The following is a 20,235-nucleotide window of genomic DNA, read 5'->3' as shown; positions in this document are numbered from 1 at the left end:
AGCGACTGCGGTGCCGACCAATCGCGCTGGGCGCGCTCGGGAGGCTCCGCCCCAGTTCCGGTCGGCTCGGGAAACCCCGGAAGAGCTGGGTGGGTACGGTATGCTTCGCAGTCCCGGTCAGTCCTAGGCGAGCCAGGTTAGCCGGGAAGAAGCTCTCAAGCAGTGTTCCAGGGCCTCCGTGTCGCTGCAACCTACTTCCGATTTCAAATGGGAAATGAAGTCTAGGAGCCCCTTCCTTAAGCGGTTCCCGGAAATTTCAGGCCCGTGAGGTGGGAGAAGCCAGAGCTCCTTACTTCGTGGTTCTGAAGTGAAGTCTGATCTTAACGGCGTCGTTAGGTTTTTCACCGCTTAAAAGAGTTTGCAGTGCCCTTTCAAAGATCTGTGCCCGCTCGCATTAGTTGCTTACTTATTTTGGGCAGTCTTGTGCCTGCCCCCTGGGGTAAGGCGGGAACAAATGAGAGAAGGGGGCAGTGGAAGACCTCTGAGAAGCTCCGATTCTTGTCCCGTGGTTGAATAGGCAGGCAAGTCACCATCTTTCCAAAATCTATTTCCTCGTGAGTGAAACAGAGATCAAGGACGTCTGCAAAGTTAGCTATGGGAACTGGAATCCAGGCTAAATTCCTGCCAGGTACAGCAGGCCTGAGTCTCTCCAACCTGTGTCACGTTGATCACTTTACAACGTTCAGATGTGGGATTCCTTTCCCCTGGAACACTTTCATTTCCGGTTTCCGTTGGAAGACAAGTCTCCACAGGTCTTGTGTTTCTGTATGCCACCCAGAGACACTGCCTTTTTTGGACTGTCTTTTCAAGGACGTTTCTATGATGAACAGCCTCGGAAGGCAGAGATAATGTCTCCCTCCAGGCAAAGATCTGGCCATCTTACTCTTCATTATAAAAGATTTGGGTTCCCTAAGCTTCCTCCTGTGGCCCACATCATGTAGGCTTTTGGGAATTAAGACTCAGGAAACTGGCCCAAATGACTATAATCTGACTATTGCCATTGCTGTTAGTAATAAACTGTCCTTTGACTCAAGAGTTCATCTACCAGCATTCCTGAAACTGTGGCATGCTAACTTGTGTTGACTAGAAAGAAAAAAAAAAAAAGCACAACTTAAAAGCTGAGAATTACGTCTTATTTGGCGGACAAAACAGAGGACTTAAGCTCTGAGGGACTGCTTGCTCCAAAGAGGTAGGCAAGGATCCAGGATATATAGTTTTTGCAACAAAGACCAGGTAGTCGGAACTTGAAAAGATTACTGTTAATTAAAGAAAACCAGATATCTCAAGTTAGGGAATTTAGCACTTTTCTATGTATGGGAAGATGCAAGAGTCTGGGCTCACTAAAATCATTTCTTTGATATGCATCTCAGCTATCTGAGGCCAGTATCCTGTGCTTTCTCATCCTGAGTCTCTTCGGGGTGTATCATTGGGGGCAGGGGGGCAGTGGCTGCAGCAGTTGACTGCTAGGTCGGGGTAGCGTTAATGTGATGGCTTGATGGCTGCAGCATCCTTTGTTTACTGATATGGCAGGCAGCATTTTTTCCATTGATACTTGTTAGCTTGCAAGTAGGCTAAAATCTAGACAATTTCCTTTCAAACTTTTGCTCAGAATAGGCCTTTCCCCACAATGCCAAGCTGATGGATGCCACTAAGTGTTATTGCTTTCTGGAGTGTTTCCTATACATGATCAGTGGTCCTCCTGCAGTTACCTGGGGAGCTTTCTAAATAAAAGCACAGATTCTTGAGTCCAGATTCTTTGATCTACTTGCCTCTTTGGGGGGAAAGGCCCAGGAATCTGCGTTTTTCACACGCTCTCCAGGTGATTCTCAGGTACACTAAAGTTTGAGGCCCATTGTGCTAGATCTACTCACCCAGCAAGTAGGTCTCCAGTTAGGCTTGCTGGTTCAAAAATTAACCTTCGAGACAATATCCGAAAAGGCCACAAGATGGGGCTAATAACCCTACATGCCAGGCACCTCCCTGGAAAATCTTGTCTCTTCTAGTCTCACTTTCTTTTTTATTTTTTAATTTAATTTATTTATTTATTTTTATTTTTGGCCGTGTTGGGTCTTCGTTTCTGTGCAAGGGCTTTCTCTAGTTGCGGCGAGCGGGGGCCACTCTTCATCGCGGTGTGCGGGCCTTTCACTATCGCGGTCTCTCTTGTTGCGGAGCACAGGCTCCAGATGCGCAGGCTCAGTAGTTGTGGCTCACGAGCCTAGTTGCTCCGCGGCATGTGGGATCTTCTCAGATCAGGGCTCGAACCCGTGTCCCCTGCATTGGCAGGCAGATTCTCAACCACTGCGCCACCAGGGAAGCTCTTCTAGTCTCACTTTCTTTCACTGTTTTATCTACGTGTCCCTGTTGCTCTGCGAATCTGTTTTGCTGTATGTGTGTTTCATTCTGTTCTTATGATGTCCCTTGTTTGTTTTGTTGTTGGTTTTTTTCTCAAGTCTCTGAGTAGGGCCGCAAATCAAAACAAGGGTAAAGAGTAGAAATTAACAAATGGATCTTTTTTTTCCTTTAAGGAGAATACAAAGGTTAACATTAAAGCAATAAGGTCCTCCAGTCTTTCTGGAAATCTGTGAAGGACTTGGTCCTATTCCAAGCACCACCATTAGCCAGGGGCAAGACCTGCGGCATAATATTTCACTTTCCTTACTACCTTTTTCTCAACTGTAAAAGGAAAGATTGGACTAATTGCTCCAAATTCTTACCAGCTCAGACACTCTGAACTTTTTTTATTCTTTACATAATTTCAGGAAAGAGGGTGATTAAGATACAGAGACCAGGAAAGAGAAGTCTTGGTGATTGTAACTAATGTGTCACCAGCTCCTGTTTCTTCTTCCAGTAGAAAGGACCTTCTTCAGAGGCCCTGAAGTTCAGGTCCTCTGTATACCAGCTAAACTATTGCAAAACTCAACTGGCAGTTCTCACTACTATAACTTGCCCCATCCCATCCCATCCCCAGGCATCTTTGCCAGGCACTGCCACATTTCCAACCCCCCTGCTATCACCATGTACATTTATGTAAGGAATGACAACTCTTTCTTAAATGTCGTGTTAGGAAAAAAAATATTCCTAGGTGCAGAAAGAAGAATGGCTTTTTTTTTTTTTCCTTTTTAAAGCAGATGACTAGAAAGTGACTACTGCAAATAAAAAGCAGAGATTGTTAGATTAGATAAAAAAGCAAGACCCAACTATATGCTACCTAAAAGGAACCCACTTAAATATAAGCCTACAAGTAAGTTAAAAGTAAAAGGATAGAAAAAGATATACCATGCTAACACGAATCAAAGAAAGTTGGTGTGGCCCTATTAATATCAGACAAAGCAGATTCAATATCAAAGAATATTATAGGGATAAGGAGGATGACTGCTGTATTTGACAGTTACAGGGCTGGCAGTAGCAAGAGCCATTTTCAGAAACGGGCAACCAGAGATGCAGATGTACTTGAACTTGTTCAGCAACGTTACCAAGGACATCTTAGAGGAAATCACTGTAGTCTGATGCTTGATGTTGGACATAGTGATGGCTTAGGCCTTCTCTGAGGTCTCTGCCATGGAGAAAAGGAGGGTAGGGTCTCTGAGTTTGACATGCAGGGGGAACTCCCATAAGAAGTAGTGCTTAATGCAAGTGATTAGGGAAACACCTGGGGTAGTAGTAAATCGCCTGCCTCTGGATCAGATTCAGTTGCAGACTTCTTTTATTTGATCCATATGCTTTTTTTCCTCTGTATCACTTATGATCTTCTAAGCTGCAACTATAAATTGCAACTCACAATGATTAAACAATAAGGGCATGGAAGATCTCACATAACAGAAAGTCTGGAGGCAAGAAGGCTGTGTCCAGCCCTGTGACACTGAGACCCCAGATTCTTTCCATCTTTCTGGTCTGCCTGGGGCTGCCTTTGGGTTAGAAAATTACTGCAGCTGCTCCAGATATCTTATGCTGTTATAAATCAATGTCCAGAAATGGAATAGGACCATTTCTCCCTAGTATGTTTCATTTTCAGAGCCACGAAACCTTTCCTACAAACCTCCAGATTTCCCCTCACACCTTATCGGTCAGAACTGGGTCACATGCCCACCTCTATATCCATCACCAGCAAGGAGGATGAGACTGCTATGATTCACTTAAACCAGTTAGGCTTTACCTGAGTCATGTGCTGGAGGGTTGGTCACTGAGATACCTTTGGGGCTCAGCTAGTTGTTATGAAAGATGGAGAAATCGCCATAAGATAGGCAACTACAGGATCAAAACAGTTGCCAACATATGCAGATGGGGAGATTTCCCATAAAAAAATTTTTTTTTACCTCTGCTTTTTTGTTTAAAAAAAAAAATCAACTGTGCTAAAAGAAGCATAAAACTAACCATCCTAGGCATATTTAAGTGTACAGTTCAGTAGTATTGAGCATATTCCCATTATTGTGCAACAAATATGCAGAACTTTTCATCTTGTAGAACTGAAACTCTGAACCTTTAAACAAATGCCCTCTTCCTCCTTTCCCCAGCCCCTGGCAACCACCCGTCTACTTTATGTCTCTAAGAATTTGACTATGCTAGGTACCACAAATAAGTGGAATCACTTGTTTGTGACTGGCTTATTTCACTAAGCATAATGTCCTCAAAGTTCATCCATGTTGTAGCATATTTTAGAGTTTCCTTCCTTTTTTTAAAGCTGAGTAGTATTCCATTGTATGTGTATACCACATTTTTGTTTACCCATTCATCCACTGATGGACATTTGGATTGCTCCCACCCCATGGCTATTGTGATTGATGCTGCTGTGAACATGAGTATACAGATATCTCTTCGGGACCCTGCTTTCAATTCTTTTGAGTATTGAATATATGCCTAAAAGTGGAATCTCTTGATTTATTTTTACTTTTTTGAGGAACTGGCATACTGTTTTCTACAACAGATTCACCATCTTACATTCCCACCAACAGTGCACAAGGATTCCAATTTCTTCACATCCTGACCAACATTCGTTATTTTCTTTCTTTTCTTTAATAGTAGGCATCCTAATGGATATGAGGTGATATCTCCATGTGGTTTTGATCTGCATTTCCCTAATGATTAGTGATGTTGAATATCTTCTCATGCTTTTTGGCCATCTGCATATCATCTTTAGAGAAATGTCTGTTTAAGTCCTTTGCCCCTTTTTTAATCGGGTTATTTGTTGTTGTTGTTGAGTTGTATGAGTTCTTTATATATTCTGGATATTAGCCCCTTACCAGATATATAATTTGCAAATATTTTCTCCCATTCTGTAGGTTGCATTTTCATTTTGCTGCACAAAATTTTTTTTAATTTTAATGTAGTCCTTCTCTCTTTTTACTTTTGTTGCCTGTGTTTTGATGTCATATCCAAGAAGTTATTGCCAGTGTCATGGTTTTAGGTCATATATGTAGGTCTTCAATCTATTTTGAATTAATTTTTATATATGGTGTAATGGAAGGATCCAACTTCATCCTTTTGCATGTGGATATCCAGTTTTCCCACCACCATTTGTTGAAGAGACTGTCCTTTCCCCATTGAGTGGTCTTGGCACCCTTGTTGAAGATCAAATGACAAGAGTTCATTTCTGGACGCTCTATTGCGTTGCTCTATATGTCTGTCTTTATGCCAGTACCACACTGTTTTGATTACTGCAGCTTTGTAATAAGTTTTGAAATCTGGAAGTGTGAGACCTTCAACTCTGTTTTTCTTTTGAAAGATGATTTTGACCGTTGGGATTTGTTGAGATTCCATATGAATTTTAGGATGGATTTTTTTTCTATTTCTGCATTAATTGGTGTTTGGATTTTCATAGGGATTGCATTAAATCTGTAGATGGCTCGAATTTTCATAGGGATTGCATTAAATCTGCAGATTTAATGGGGTAGTACTGCCATCTTAACAATACTGTCTTCCAATCCATGAATGCAGGATAGCTTTCCATTTATTTGTGTCCTATGATCTCTTTCAGCAATGTTTTACAGTTTTCAGTGTACAAGTCTTTCGCCTCCATTTTATTCTTTTTGATACTATTGTAAATGGAAATATTTTCTTAATTTCCTGTTCGGATAGTCACCGTCCGCCTTTGCTTTTTTTTTTTAAAGATTTTTTTTTCTTTTGATGTGGACAATTTTTAAAGTCTTTATTGAAATTGTTACAACATTGCTTCTCTTTTATGTTTTGGTTTTTTGGCCCCGAGGCATGTGGGATCTTAGCTCCCTGACCAGGGATCAAACCCGCACCCTCTGCATTGGAAGGCGAAGTCCCAACCACTGGACTGCCATAGAAGTCGCTGTCTGCCTTTGCTTTTAAAGAAAGAAAGATCTGCCTACATTGCTACATTAAGCTCCCTCTCCGGCATGGCAAGAGACTTGAGCTGAATAGCAGCTGCTTCTTGTAGGGGGGACATTTGTTCCTGTTTGCCACGGTCCCTATCCAGCCAGCTTCCCTCACACTCCCTACCCTGTCTCTGTCAGCATTTGGGGTTTTGACCCCTTGTTTGGAGGTCCCCAGTGAAGCCTGCACACTGCTGCTACTCATTGTGAAGGATTGAGTGTGGTAAAATACTCTGGTACAGACTGGCAACTTGACCACTTGACAAAATGAAATCTAAACTGATGTTCCATGTTCCTGAAATTTATCTTTAAGCCCCCAATTATTTTATGGCAAACATTTTTAACAGAAAAATTTCTGAAATACATCGTGTGCTTTTTTCTCTCTAAAATAGAGGATGCAGAACAGAATTTAAGCTTTTCTTCACGACTTACCAAAATAGACAATAATTACTGGGCTGGGCTGGGTAATAACGGGGTGCCCTCAGGAGTTAATGAAGTGTGTGGGGTTCTTTGTCCCTTAAATGGCCACAGATGCCTGTGATTTGTGGGTTCTTGCATTGGCTAGGCATTTGTTCTTTCTTGCTTAGAGGTTCTTCTTGCTACTAACAATGAATCTGCCTGCAGCAACCTGCTCTCCCTTCCTAGTTGATGCTTCTAGCATAGTGTGGGCTGGGACCTGATAGCCACGTGTGTTAGAATCGCTGGCATCAACAATGGCAAGAGTCATGCAGTCACTCTGTTGCTTCAGAGGTTTTCCATAGGCAGTGGGGGACCTGGTGAGCTCACTCACAGGTGGGGTAAAGGACTGGAAACCAAGAAGGTCAAAGTCACAGGAGTCATGGAGCTGACCCGGAGTGGGCGGGGCGGGCTCCATCCGCTTCCATGCAGGCACTTTCCGAGAGCATCCCACAGCCCACTGTCCTGCGGCCACCTTGGGGAGCTACAGAAGGGCTGGCAGCAGTGCCCCGGGCTGTGGAAACTGCTGAAAATAAAAACACTCTTCGGCCTGATCCGTCTGCCCTCCCTCTTGGGTACCCACATTAATTTCTCACTGCATTTAATATGGTTTCATTTTTCCCAAGGAGGCACTTTGGATTATGTCCAGGAATTCCTTTTTTTTTCCTCTGTGGAATGATCTTATTTATTTTAACTTTTTCACTATGAATATTTTCAAACACAGTATTAGAGAGAACAGTGTAATTAACCCGCATGTACTCATCTTTCATCTTACATCAGTTCTCAATTTTGCTGTTTTTGTTCCTCCTCTCCCCTACACTATTGGGGGGTGGCGTGTGTGGAATATTTTAAAGCAACCATGATTTTTATTTCAGGAATGCATCTTTTAAAGTTACAACAGGTTATAATATTGTTGTATTATATTATTGTCCACTGTGAAGCACAGCACTAGCAAGAAAACTTACATGTATTATCTCTAGTCTTCCCCAAACCCTGTCAATTATTCCCATTTTATAGATGGGGATGTTGAGGTTCTGCCTTAATTTGTATGTAAAAGAAAATGGGCTAAATGATGGTATATTAGTTAGAATTCAGTTTAGGCTTTGGTTTTCAACAGAAAAGCCTCAAGTTCGGTAACGTGAACAATTGAAGTGTTTCTTTCTCTCTTGCATAAAAGTTCTCCCAGGTCCAGACCATGTCTGGGGCTAGCATGGTGGCTTGATGGTGTTCATTAGGGACCCAGGCTTCATCTCTCACGTAGCTCTGCTATTCTCAACGCCACAGACCAAGATGACTGTTCCAGGTCCCATCATCAGGTGGAAGTGGAAAAGGGACTAGCGGAGGGCATACCCATTCCCTTGAAGGACTTGGTCCTGAAGCTGCACACATAACGTCTACTCACCAGCCACTGCCCAGAATTTAATCACAGTCACACCTGCAAGGGAGACTGGGAAAGGTAGTCTTTATTTTGGGCAGCCTCTGGCCAACTAAAATTCAGGGATTCTCTATAAGTGAAGAAAGGGGGACAACCAGGAATGCTTTCATGGATGGAATAAAGGGTTCTTTAGAAGTCAAGGGTGTGGCTTTGAGTCCTCCATTTTGGCCTCAACTGTGGTCCATTTAGTACACCTAGTGGTGCCTGGTTAAATTAGAGATAGATGTCCTTTGGTTGTGAGCAACTTCAATTATTTAGTCCTTGTGCCCATGAGTTTTTTCTCTGTTAATCTTTTTTTTTTTGTTCTGAACACTTATAACCACACTATCCTTCTAAAATGAAATTTATTGAAATAGTAAATTTATATTATGTGATTTAATTCCATTGTCCATAATGGAGAGACTCTAATTACATACCATCACGGCCCTGCTATTAATGAGTTTGGATTCAGCTTCGCTCTTTACCACCTGGGTGGTGGACAAATTTTTTATTTACCTTCTCCAAGCCTCCTTTTCCTTTCTACAAAATAAGAATATTATTATTAACCTCAACTGTTGTGAAGATTAGATGATGGATGAAAGTTCTGGTCACAGTGAACACTTGACAAACTACCTATCTAACAGATACATATGTACTATCTCCCCACTAATCCTATCCTATTTAATTCCAATCACTTCTAAAAATAATAACTATAGCATTTTATAGCATCTTCATACTTATTAATTTGGGCATCACAAAACCTTGTGAAATAGGCAGAGCGCATAGTCCTTAGTCTTCTATTCTAGATTAGGAGATATGAGCTCAGAGAGATGGATTCACCTGCCCAAGGTCACGTATTCCCTCTAGACTGGATCCTTCCCATGTGCATTTAAACCTGCATCTTAAACAAATGATTAAACAGCCCTCTTTCAACCCACAGCCCCCTCAATCACCCGCCTCTCTCAAGTCCTCCTTCAGCCAAGACATGCTGCCTCCATGACTTCACTTCCAATTGACTCATCAGCCCACCCCATCCAACTTTTGCCTCTTCATTAAGTTTGCTCCTGGCAAGAGCCTGACCTTAAGGTCTCTGCTCCCTCTTACTCCGCCCCAGACCATCTCATCCATTCCTGCGGTTTCAGATGCCAACCAGAAGCTCATCACCAGCTCAGACCACTTTACCGAGCTCCAGTCCCAACTCCTTTTGGGATGGGAGGGGGGACAGGTTAGGAGAACCCTTTTCACAAGTCTGGGCATAAGACAAACAGACCATGAACCATGGTAGGGGCAATAGGACTAGAAAGAAAATGATGAATAGGAAAAATGCTTGGAAGAATTCCCAGGACCTAGAGATAGAATGGCTATGGGGTAATAAAGGAGAGTCAAAGGTGATTCGGGACTTAACACTTGGTTCCTGGGATAATGTTACTGACACTCATGGGGAAGACTGGAAAGGACTGTGTTGCCGGAGCCAAGTGATGGAGGGTTGAAGACTTGAACCTGGGGTGAGGGTGGAACATTTAAATGGAAAATTCAAAGTGTTTTTTTCTTATAGTTTCCTTCTCCTGCTGAACCAGCCCCACATTTCTCCCCCCACCTCCAACCAGGGCTTCCCACAATAGCACTGTCTCGGCTTGAGACAGACAGAAGTAGATAGAAGGGAAATTTTTTTCGTCTTCACTGGCATAGGTCACTATCCCAACCCACAAAGAGCCATGGGTAGAATTTTTAAGAGCCTTTATATAGAGTTCTAGGCTCCTGAAAGTGTTTCTGATAGGTATTTTTTAGAGGCAAGTAACAGGCAGAGATGTTTGACCCTGTCACCTTAGCCTTTCACGGGCAACACTGGACAGAGCATAAGACCTGAAGACGGAGTCATCCACTGCAGGGAGTTTCTCAGGGTCTCTTTCATAAATAAAACCTATGATGCTACGATTCTAAGAGCTAGATATTGGAGCTTCAAAAAGATTGCTGAAGACTTCAACAACCTCAAAATTTTGAATATCTGAAAACTTTTCTTTCCCTGAATTAGGACCCAGTGAGAATGTAGTTCATGGATTTGGCCACAGGAAGGCAGCATACACAAACTCACCTTTTCTTAAACCGGTCTGCAGTCGCCTTGCTCTTGAGTTCCCACTGTCATCACCTGGCATCTTCATCACCTCATTCCCGTGCACAGGAAGACGGATGGGCCACCTGCTTGCTGACACCCTCTGACAATCTTCCTCACAGAGTGGTCGGTTAGTGCCTCGTCTTCCCCCATATGTCCCCTGCTAACTCCAGTTTACCCCATCTGACTTGCCTTGTCGCCCAAGCCCTAGCCAAGGTCTCCCTCGATACCTACTTGTATGACTTCTCGCTGCTTTGCAGACCCTGGCATTACCTGGTGCTGAGAACATGGCTGATCGATGGACGGGATGAACAAGGCAGAGCTCCAGCAGTCGTGTTCGTGAGCTCCGTCAGGTGGGTTGTAAGTTACCCTGAGTGAGTGAGCGGGCCCCAGGCACAGAGATTCTGATTTTTAGTAGACCTGGAGTGGCATCCAAGTATCTGCTTTTTTTTTTTTTTTGGCCGCGTTGCATGTGGGATTTTAGTTCCCTGACCAGGGATCGAACCTGTGTCCTCTGTATTGGAAGCTCAGAGTCTTAACCACTGGACTGCCAGGGAAGTCCCAGGTATCTGCATTTTAAAAGCTACAGGCAGTCCACTGATCATACTTGGAGGAACACTGATTTTCTGATTTTGTGGCCTTGGACATGTTAATCTTTTAATCTCAGTTTTCTTTTCAGAAAATGGGAAGAATTAAAGGAAACGTAAACATAGATGAAATGTAAACTGAGTGCTTCCTTAGCACAGTGGTTGGCATTTAGACATGCTCACCAAATGCTGGCTTTTCTCCTGGGGTGACCCGTCTGCTGAGTTTGGGGTGGGGGGTGAGAGAGTCTGGGGGTGAGTATAGTGTATGCAGGGCTGTCACATGTGGCTGCACAACGCCAGGGGGCACCATCCTCAGAGACGTCTTTGTGAATAGCATCCTCTAGAACTGTGGGAGATCCCAGCCCTTCACAGGATACAGAATGAAGAAGTTTGGGGTGAGGGCTCTGGAGAGGAGCTCTGAGGGTGTGGGGCAACACTGTGACACACCAGCTTTTTGACCTTATGCTAAGACCGGTTCACCTCCTCCTACTCAGGAGAAAGTCTGGAATCTTTCTAGTGATAGGGAAAGGGGTTGCTAAGTGCCTTGACTCTCACTGCCCTGCTGGCCTGAGTGAAGAGGTAAACCAGCCTCTTGGTTTAGGCAACAAACCAAGTGGGCTGATGTAGAGATGGGGTGAGAAAGGCTGCCCAGTTTCTATGACTATTCTTGTGCCTCTGGTCCTGGCTGTTACAGCGCAGGGACCTGGTCCATGGCATTCAGGCCCCTCGACCAGTTCTGCCAAAGCTCCTGGCGATATTCACCTGATTTCTGGTGCCCCCAAAAGGGCCTGGGCACTTTAGGACTTGAAGAGACCGGGAGGGACACTGATGCTGAGAGCGTGGCAGGCAGGTGAGTCTCCAGCTCTGAAACATACCTGGGGGCTAAGAGGAAACGCCAACCTCTAAGTGTGGCCTCCCAAAGTTTCCAAGTAGACAGGAAGAAAAAGGAAGGGGTGGTAGGAATGGGGGGCTCAACTGCTCATGGGGGGGGGGGCAGACAGAACAGCAGAAGACCCCACCTAGGGTCGGGGCGTGGCAGAGGTGGCCCCCCATCTCTGGGCACGTGCAGCTCCGGAAACCGGCGGCGGCGTCTATTTCAGAGTTTATGGTAAGAGGCTGGAGCAGCACATGCTCGGCACCGCAGACAACACACCCCACCCCTTAAGGAAGTGGGGAGGAGAGCAGCAGGGGTGTGGTTAAGTCGGAGGAGGAGAGGGGAAAACACAAACCTGTCAGCGCTGTTTCTCAGCGGAGGCCCCCGGAGCCGCCACGCACCCCTTAAGAAGAACCTCTCACCTGCCGCCGCCCCGCCGCGCCTGGCCGAGCCGAGGAGCCGCCGCCGGGGTCGGCGCTTCGCTCCGTGTGAGTCCCCTCCCGCGATCGCAATCGGGGCTGAGCGCCCAGCCAGAAGGTGGAGGCTGGACGAGGCGGGAGGGTCGGGGTGACTCCGGGGTTGCGGGGACCCAGACGGGACCGGGAGCCGCGGGCCCAAAAGTGGGCGCTGCGGCGTGGGGCGCTCCCGGGGCCGGCGAGCCCTCCGCGGAGGGAGAGGGATTCTATTTTTGGAGTTTATTTGAGACGAAAGGGTGTTTTTCCCTCTTAGTTCTCTTATCAGACAGGGGAGGATGGGGGGGTGATGGGAGGGCACAGAAAGGCCGCCTGCCTCTAAAGGTCAGGCCAGAGAGCTTTCAGAATCCAACTTCTTCAACTCCTGCCTTAGAGCCTCTGCCGCTTCCTGCTGTGCCCCCTGCCGTGCCCTTCAGCTCGCCCACCCTGCTCACATTCCCACGCACAACCCACTGCGCTCCCCGCCCCCCAGAGGGCATCTTCTGAATCTAGCGCCGACTGGAAGCAAGCAGGGCTCTGCAGGGGGGTAGAAGCAGAACTCTGTGCGTGCGTGTGTGCGCGTGCGTGTGTGCGTGTGTGCGCGTGCGTGTGTGCGTGTGTGCGCGTGCGTGTGTGCGCGTGTGTATGTGTGTGTGCCTGTGCGTTGTGGGGACTAAAGTTAACGCTCGCTGCCACCCCGGGTCTTTGTGACATTACTTCGGAATGCCCCTAAAGGGTTAAGTTCTGTGCCGCCTTCTCCTCCTGTCAGGCTGTGCGTGGGCAAAGCCTTGGGTGGGTGAACAGGCAACATATGGGTGCTGTTGTGAGCCCACCGAGCCCCACCACCTGCCCTAAACCTCAGCCGTCTGACACTGGCGTCTCCCCACACGCCAGCTTGGAGCTCAGTCCAATTACGCTCCTCCAAGGGGTCGGGGCGGGGGAGAAGGAGAGCCGAATTTTGGACACACAGGGGGCGTTCGCCAGGGGCGCTCAGAAACCAGAAGAGGAAGAGCTTTCCCCGACCCACAGCTGGACGTGAGCCCTCGGGGCAGTTGGTTCGAAGAGACCAGGGAAGGGGCACAAGGAGGCCCGTCCGTTGAGGGCAAGGAGTGCGGCGCGGACCTAGCCCCAGCCTTTCGCAGCTCCTGGGGGAGGGCGAAGCGGGGGCAGAGACGAAAAAGTGCGTGAAGATGGACGCAGGGGGGAGGCAGTCACAGGGAGAGACCAGCTCTGGCACGACACTCTGCCCTCATTCCTTCATTCAATAAGCGTTGGCCGACTTCCTACCTGAGGCCAGGTGCTGGCGCTGGGCATGGGAGACCAGGGTGCGTGGGACCCAGCCCTGCGCCCCGAGCAGTGCCGTGGGCAGGGAAGGAACAGGTGCTGACCAGCCCAGTGCTGGGGGCTGTGGGTGGAGCCGGTCAGCGTGTCCCGGAAGGCTTCCTGGCAGAAGTGACTCTAAGTGGAGACCTGAAGGATTGGTAGAATTAGCCCGGGAGGGATAAAGGGGGATGAACGGCATAGCGCACAGCAAGTGCTGAGACCTGAGGCCAGAAGCAGCGGGACGCACCCCGGAAACTGAAAGTAGCTCGCTCTAGCTCGGGGTGTTCGGCACGTGGAGAGCGCGGGGCGAGTTGAAGCTGGAGAGGTGGGAGAGACAGCTCCAGAAGGGCCTGCTCTGGTTGCCATGGCAACTCCTGTCACTTGGGCCCCAGAGCCAGCAGCCTCCGACTTGACTCAAGGGTGCGGGGCTGCCAGATTTAGCAAATGAAAATACAGGACACTCATTTGAATTTCAGATAAGCAATGAATATTTGTCAAGTATAACTATGTCCCATGCAATCTTTGGGGCATACTTATACTAAGACATTATTCACTGTTTATCTGAAATTCAAAGTTAACTGGACATCTGGTATTTTATCTGGCACCTGTCCTCTGGGGGAAAGCTGAGGATGCTACAGTGCTGGGAACTGAAGGGTAGCGTAGTGCCCAGGCACCACGGGAACAGTCTCAGGACATATTATCTTTATTTTTTTTTATTTTTTTTATTTTTTAAAATTTATTAATTTTTAATTAATTTTTATTGGAGTATAGCTGCTTTACAATGTTGTGTTAGTTTCTGCTGTACAGCAAAATGAATCAGCTATACATATACTTATATCCCCTCTTTTTTGGATTTCCTCCCCATTTAGGTGACCGCAGAGCACTGAGTAGAGTTCCCTGTGCTATACAGTAGGTTCTCATTAGTTATCTATTTTATACATAGTATCAATAGTGTATATATGTGAATCCCAATCTCCCACTTCATCCCACCCCCGCTGCCCAGGACATATTATCTTGTAACCAATCCTCCTAGATTCCACTTTGGGGCTCCTTCACTGATTGAGCCTGTTATTTCTTAAAAACAAAAGAAAGGCAATTCCTTGGTCTTTGGAGCCCAAAGAACCTGAATTCAAATGCCAACTTGGCCACTTGCCTGCTATGAGGCCTTATGTAAACCACTTAACTCCTTGTAACCCCAGAATCTCTTTTCAGAAATGAGGATAAGAGTATCTGTTCGTTCAGGTTGTGGAGTGGATCCGTGGTAATGTATGTAAATTGCCCAGGGAGTGCTGAAGAAAAAGTGGTAGATACTAATCTTCATAGCACTTTCACAGGGGTAACCAAAGTAGCATCCCTGAAGTACTTGAGGCTTGTTTATTTCTGTTTATATTTATTGAGCACTCAGAGGCCGCAGGGGAAGTACATGGTGGAGGTCCTTCTCCTAGTGAGAGAGTGGGTTAGCTCCTGAGCAGAAAGGGAGAGCTTGGGTCAGTTTTTCAGCTTTGTCATTGACTTGCTTCCCAGATGCCCTGGAAGACCCTGGGGAGGGGGGCTGGGCGGTAACTCAAAGTTGAATTAACTGAAAGGAAATGTGAATGAATTAGAAGGGAGAATCCAGGTAACACACCAAGCACAACTGACACAGACAAATGTGCCATAAAACTTAGCTGTCAATATTCCCATTTTTAAAAGGAGTACCTTATTAGAAAAATAGAGCTCAGGGGTAGAAGAAGTAAGGATGCCTTGTTTTGACTTTAATGGGGGCATTTATAAGAGCGAATTAGGGGGCCTCCTAGAAGGGAACCTGGAGGGAGTTAAGAATTTGTTAAGAGAAAGAGGAAATGGAAAGTGTGTTTCCCTTGTGGGAACCACTGGGTTACAAATGGTCTCTCTTTCCAGTGGCTAAATCTCCCCATCCCCCTGCCCAGTGGTAAGCATTTTGTCCCCAATTCTTTAGAGCAGCATTTGCCAAACAGTGTTCAGAGAAACTCTCTGCCATGAGATAGTTACAGGTGTTGCACTGGTGAAACGTTCCAGTGAGCCCACTCTCGGAGATTTGTCCTGCGTATTTATATGATCAAGGCTATGGTCAGTTCCTCAGAAAAGACGCCTGTATCGCTGGACTTACTAGCATCCCCTAAATTTGACTATAGACCCCTTGTAGTGGGTTTGGGGGACACCTACTACCATCTCAGTGGGAATAGCACTCCACTCCTACTGACTGTTGATGTAGGTGCAGTTCTGGAACCAAGCAGATCTTTCTGCAGACATTATTCATCCCATAACTCTAGCCTGGACTTAGTAGTGTCCAATTTACAGAAGATCTTCAGGGACCAAAGCCCCTGTCCCAGCATCACTCATCCCTCACAGACACAAACCCACACTTGTGTCAGCCTAAATCTTCCTACCACAGTTCACACCCATTGCCCATTGTTCGGAGGACCCTGGAAAAGTATGTCTCTCAGCATGTAGCCCTCCAGGGTATGGCAGTCATTCCATATGTTCTTAATATTGTTAAGGAAAGTACAGTTGAGGCAGGGGAGGGGAGGAAGCGTCCTCTGGGTGAACCCCGAGCGGTAGCTGTCCTATTCCTACTTTTCTCCCTGCCCAGAAGGCTCATAGGCTCGGGACTCTGTGGCCCTGGCCTCCCAGATGAATGGATCTCTGAGGGGGCTGGAATAAAGAGGTCCTTGGGCAGAAAGGGTGGTAATTAACAGAAGTTCTTGCTGGCTCCCCGATCAAGAATTTCTCTTAGACTCTGGGCCAGTTCTAGGGTAAAGGGGGAGGAGCAGGGAGAGCGGTGAGAGTCCCCGAAACACTAGCGTGGTTGGTGGTCCAGTGGTCCAGTGCCCGGACTTGGTCAGTCAGCCTGGGTTCCAGCTCTGGCTCTGGGACTCATTGTGTGACCTTGGCTAAGTCGTGTAGCCCTCTCTTCCTCGTCTCTGAGATAATGACAGGGCTTTTTGTGAGGGTATACCGGGAGTAATATGCCAAATATCAACAGCCACTAAGGCGTGGGCAAGGATCTAACAGAACTGAGCCTGCTGTGCCCGTGGTCACAGGGAACCTGGGAGGTGGACGAGGCAGGCAGTCAGGGCCCTGGGGTGGACATTTACAAGCTTGGATGGACTAGTCCAGTATTTTAATGTCCCAGATGGCCTTATGCACCAGCTTAATAACCTTGGCTGTACATAGGACATTCAGTCCTTTTTCAGGCACACAATGAATGTAGCTCTCCTTGTCATTCTATTTCATACTTTGAGTTGATCCGAGCTGATGGGGAAGGGCCATTTCCTGCCCCCCCCCCACCGGGGAAAAAGGCCATGTTCTGAGGGGCAGAAGTGGGCTTCTCCTGTGCATCATGTACAAGACAGAATTTGCTCCTTGCCCCCAACCTGCATCCCCACACCCCGCCCCCAGTGCACTGTGTCTGTGACAGCCTGGCCTGATTAGCTCTGTAGCCAGCAAAGAGACTTTCTACTGCTGCCCACCGGACACTGGAGTCCGCACGGCCACTGAAGGCGCTCCGAGGGCTGACCGGCAGGGGAAAACGGTGGCTTCGGCTTCCGGGGTTCTAGGCACCCAGCACGAAGCTCTGAGCCATGCGAGGGGGCGGCGGTGGGGCAGGGCGCAGCTCTTTTGAGTCACTCTGCCGTTTCCCAAGGTATAATTATTACTCACGATGACGGTTTGATTAAGAGAGCAGGCTGGAGACTGTGTATTCCGATGCACTTTTTACCTAGACACGAGGGGTGGGTTGATGGGAGTGCAGGATTTTGTCTCCAAGTGACCCTCTAGGTGGGCTGCGGATGGGCTGCAGACCCCACCCAGCGCTTACCTTGCTCAGCACTAAAGGCAGCTGGTCAACGTGATTAGAACTAAGATCAGCCACCACCAAGGCCGTGGAAGGGGAGCCTTCCCCTTTTCTATCCTGGTGACAGCTCACTAACATTTTCCTCCTCTCCCGTCACCTTCTTCCCTTTTACGTCCTGAAATCCACCCACGCAGAACCTGGCACCATTGCTCACTAGACAGGAGCTCAAAGGAATGTACTTGCCCAGAGTTTAGAGCTTGCTGCTGGGTTTAGTTCTTGACTCGTGGACTAGTCTCCCTTTCAATAGGCCAATTCTCCCAACAACTTTGAGGGCCCCAGGACCGCAGTCCCCGTGTTTCATGCCCTTTCCTTCTCTAAGGGTCTTCCAGCTGCCTCTCAGACTCCCCGGTTGTTGCAGTCCCACTGGGACACCTGTGGGCCCATTGGGAATTCTGCCCTGAGTTCGGGTTTTGCTCTTCTGGGGGAGGGGTACCATTTCCCACCGGTGAGGGAACCGTCCTTCCTCGGATCCCTGCCACTTGGAGCATCACGTGTTTTTCTGGTTTCTAAATAAATGTCAACTGTCTCGTCCTCCCCCGCACCTAGCCTCAAGCACTCTCTTTGTTCTTCCGGAGCTTTGGGGGTGAGAACCCAGCTCCTCTCCCTGGCTCAGGTGTACATTCTCCCCACCCCCAGTTCCAGCTCCAGGCAGGTTACCAGAGATCTGATACTCCAGCACCTTCGAAGATGCTCTTACCGGCATCGGTTTACCTTTGGTCTGCTATATACACAGATGCTGGGCACGGAAACATGCCCATGTCCATTTAGGCAGTTGTGAGTGGCTGTCCCGAGCTGAAGTTCTCAAGCCCCCAGCTCAATGCTGGCAGATTGTCAGCCTGGGTGAGTGGACAGACGGTCAGGGGTCAGGAGACACGGCTTCGGTCTAGATTCTTCCAGTTGCTAGCTGTGTGACTTTGGGTAAGTCGCTTCACTTTTCTCATTTGAAAATGAAGAACTAGTACCACATCCCTGATAGCGTCGTTGAGAGAAACACTTGGCTTATGTGAAAATGCTTCATAAAACACCGCAGGGCAGGATCCCTGGAAAGATGAAGAGTTTGGGTCAGAAAGACGTGGGTTGAGTCTTGATCTGTCACTTTCTCCTTGGTTGACATTGCCTAGTTATGTAACCCCTCGGAGCCTGAGTTTTCTCACCTGTGCTCATTCTTGGCATTTGTTCAATATTTCTCCCCTCCTTCAGCCCCCTCGTCACTCAGAGTATATAATCTTTCCCTGCGTCTGAGGGACTGTATCTGTCCTCAACGAGTTTACAGTCTGCTTGGGGTTGTAATACATAAAGATAAATAACTGTAAGACAAGATGGGGACTTTTGGTGCCATAAAAGAGGCACCAATAAAGTGCTATATGAGGTCAGAGAACGGAGAGAATTCTTCTGTCTGGGTTGTCTGGGAATGCTTCTTGGAGGAAGGGGCATTTGGAAAAGCTCTCAAAGGATGTCTAGTGTATGGCCACGGAAACTTGGAACAGTTTTTTTGGTCAAAGACTGTAAATAAAAGGGAGGTGGCGAGGCGTGATTTGAATGACTCATTTTGGCTGGAGCCAAGAGTATCAAAGGGCAATTAAGTTAAGGGTGGAAACTTACATAAGGCTCAAACATGGTGGCTGAAGGGTTTGGACATCATTTGAAGGCTGCAGGGAGCCACTGGACTTTATTCTAAAGGCTGCAGAGAGCTCTTGAGATATGAACTTGGGTGAAGGGGGCATGATCAGATTTGGGCAGCAGTGTATAAAGTGCATCAGAGAGTAAAGAGCTTGACCTCAAAGGCGGGGCATGTGGGAGCCTCAAGAGTCTGGATAAATTCTGTAATCTGGGATGATCTGTGGGTCCTGGAGAATATCTGCTGGTCGATCAGAGGCTTCTATGTTCTCTGAGTTGAAATTGGTCCTTACATGGATTTAAAAGATGTAAGGTTTATGGGAGCATCAAATTGTTTAGGTTATGTAAGTAATTTGTCATTCCCCTTAATCTTCTCCTTCCTCTGTGTTCTCAGTTCATGTGTAAGCCCTTTCCCATGGACCTCATCTTTGGTAGCGATGCACTAAGTGTCAGCCTGTCTAGAGGTCTAATGGCAGCCTCTGTATGGCAGCCTCCTGGAGAGTCATGCACTTCAGTCTGCCGCCCCCTTATCCACCGTCATCAGTTCAGACAACTCCTGGTCTCCCCCTCCTGTCTGACCCTCCTCCCTTGCTTCAGCTCTCGACTTCCAAGAATCTGTAAGAATAACTCTAAGAGTTTCCACCTGAGTAACTCACCTTCAATGTTACAAGTTGAAAACTAAACTCATCGTTTTCTTACACCAAACTGTCTCCTTCTGGCATCCCTCCTGTTCATGAAGTTGTAGTTCTCCTAGACACTCAGGTCAAAAACCTTGGAATTATCTTCCCTTTCTGCTCTGCTCTTATCTTACCCATCACTAATCCTGCAAATTCTTTCTTCATGCCTCTCATTCCTTCCCTCCCTTTTCCATGCCCCTACCCTAGTCTGACCCATATTACCCAATATCACCTGATGTTACCTAAGAGCCTCTCCTTATTTCTGGTTCCCTCAGAAGCTCCTGTGCCTCTAGGCAAATCCAGATCCCTTGCATTTACTGTTTAACGCCCTCCGTAATCTGACCTTCATTTACCTTCTCTTCTTACTTCCCCATACTTTCCAAACTAAGCCCTTCCTCCCAGCTAGCCTGGTCTGCCCGCTGGTCTTCATCAAACCTCTGCCCAAGTCCTCTGTCCTGCCTGGACCACCTAGCCCCTTCCACCTTCTTCAATCAGACTCCTCCCCCAGGCTCAGAT

At 47.2% G+C, this 20,235-nt stretch overlaps 1 protein-coding gene across 6 annotated transcripts in view; it reads left to right on the top strand.

Moving 5' to 3' along the window:
• Positions 1 to 1,093: 1,093 nt before the first annotated feature.
• Positions 1,094 to 20,235, top strand: part of PTK2B (protein tyrosine kinase 2 beta) — a 139,629-nt gene continuing 120,487 nt past the window's right edge. Inside the window, exons 1-3 of one of the 6 annotated variants that reach the window (XM_082402767.1) lie at positions 1,094 to 1,189; positions 10,238 to 10,445; positions 10,576 to 10,668. The gene's annotated coding sequence lies outside the window, so the exon portion shown is untranslated. Of the gene's footprint in view, positions 1,190 to 10,237; positions 10,446 to 10,575; positions 10,669 to 11,611; positions 11,753 to 12,044; positions 12,265 to 20,235 lie in introns of those variants that run through there. The other 5 variants (XM_082402769.1, XM_082402771.1, XM_082402772.1 and 2 more) reach the window with 5 other exon arrangements.

The sequence above is a fragment of the Balaenoptera borealis genome (genome assembly GCF_965194805.1).
Source record: "Balaenoptera borealis genome assembly, chromosome: 8".
NCBI classification, from domain to species: Eukaryota; Metazoa; Chordata; class Mammalia; order Artiodactyla; family Balaenopteridae; genus Balaenoptera; species Balaenoptera borealis.
The sequence above is the reverse complement of the archived record's forward strand: the minus strand, read 5'-3'. Positions and strand labels throughout refer to the sequence as shown.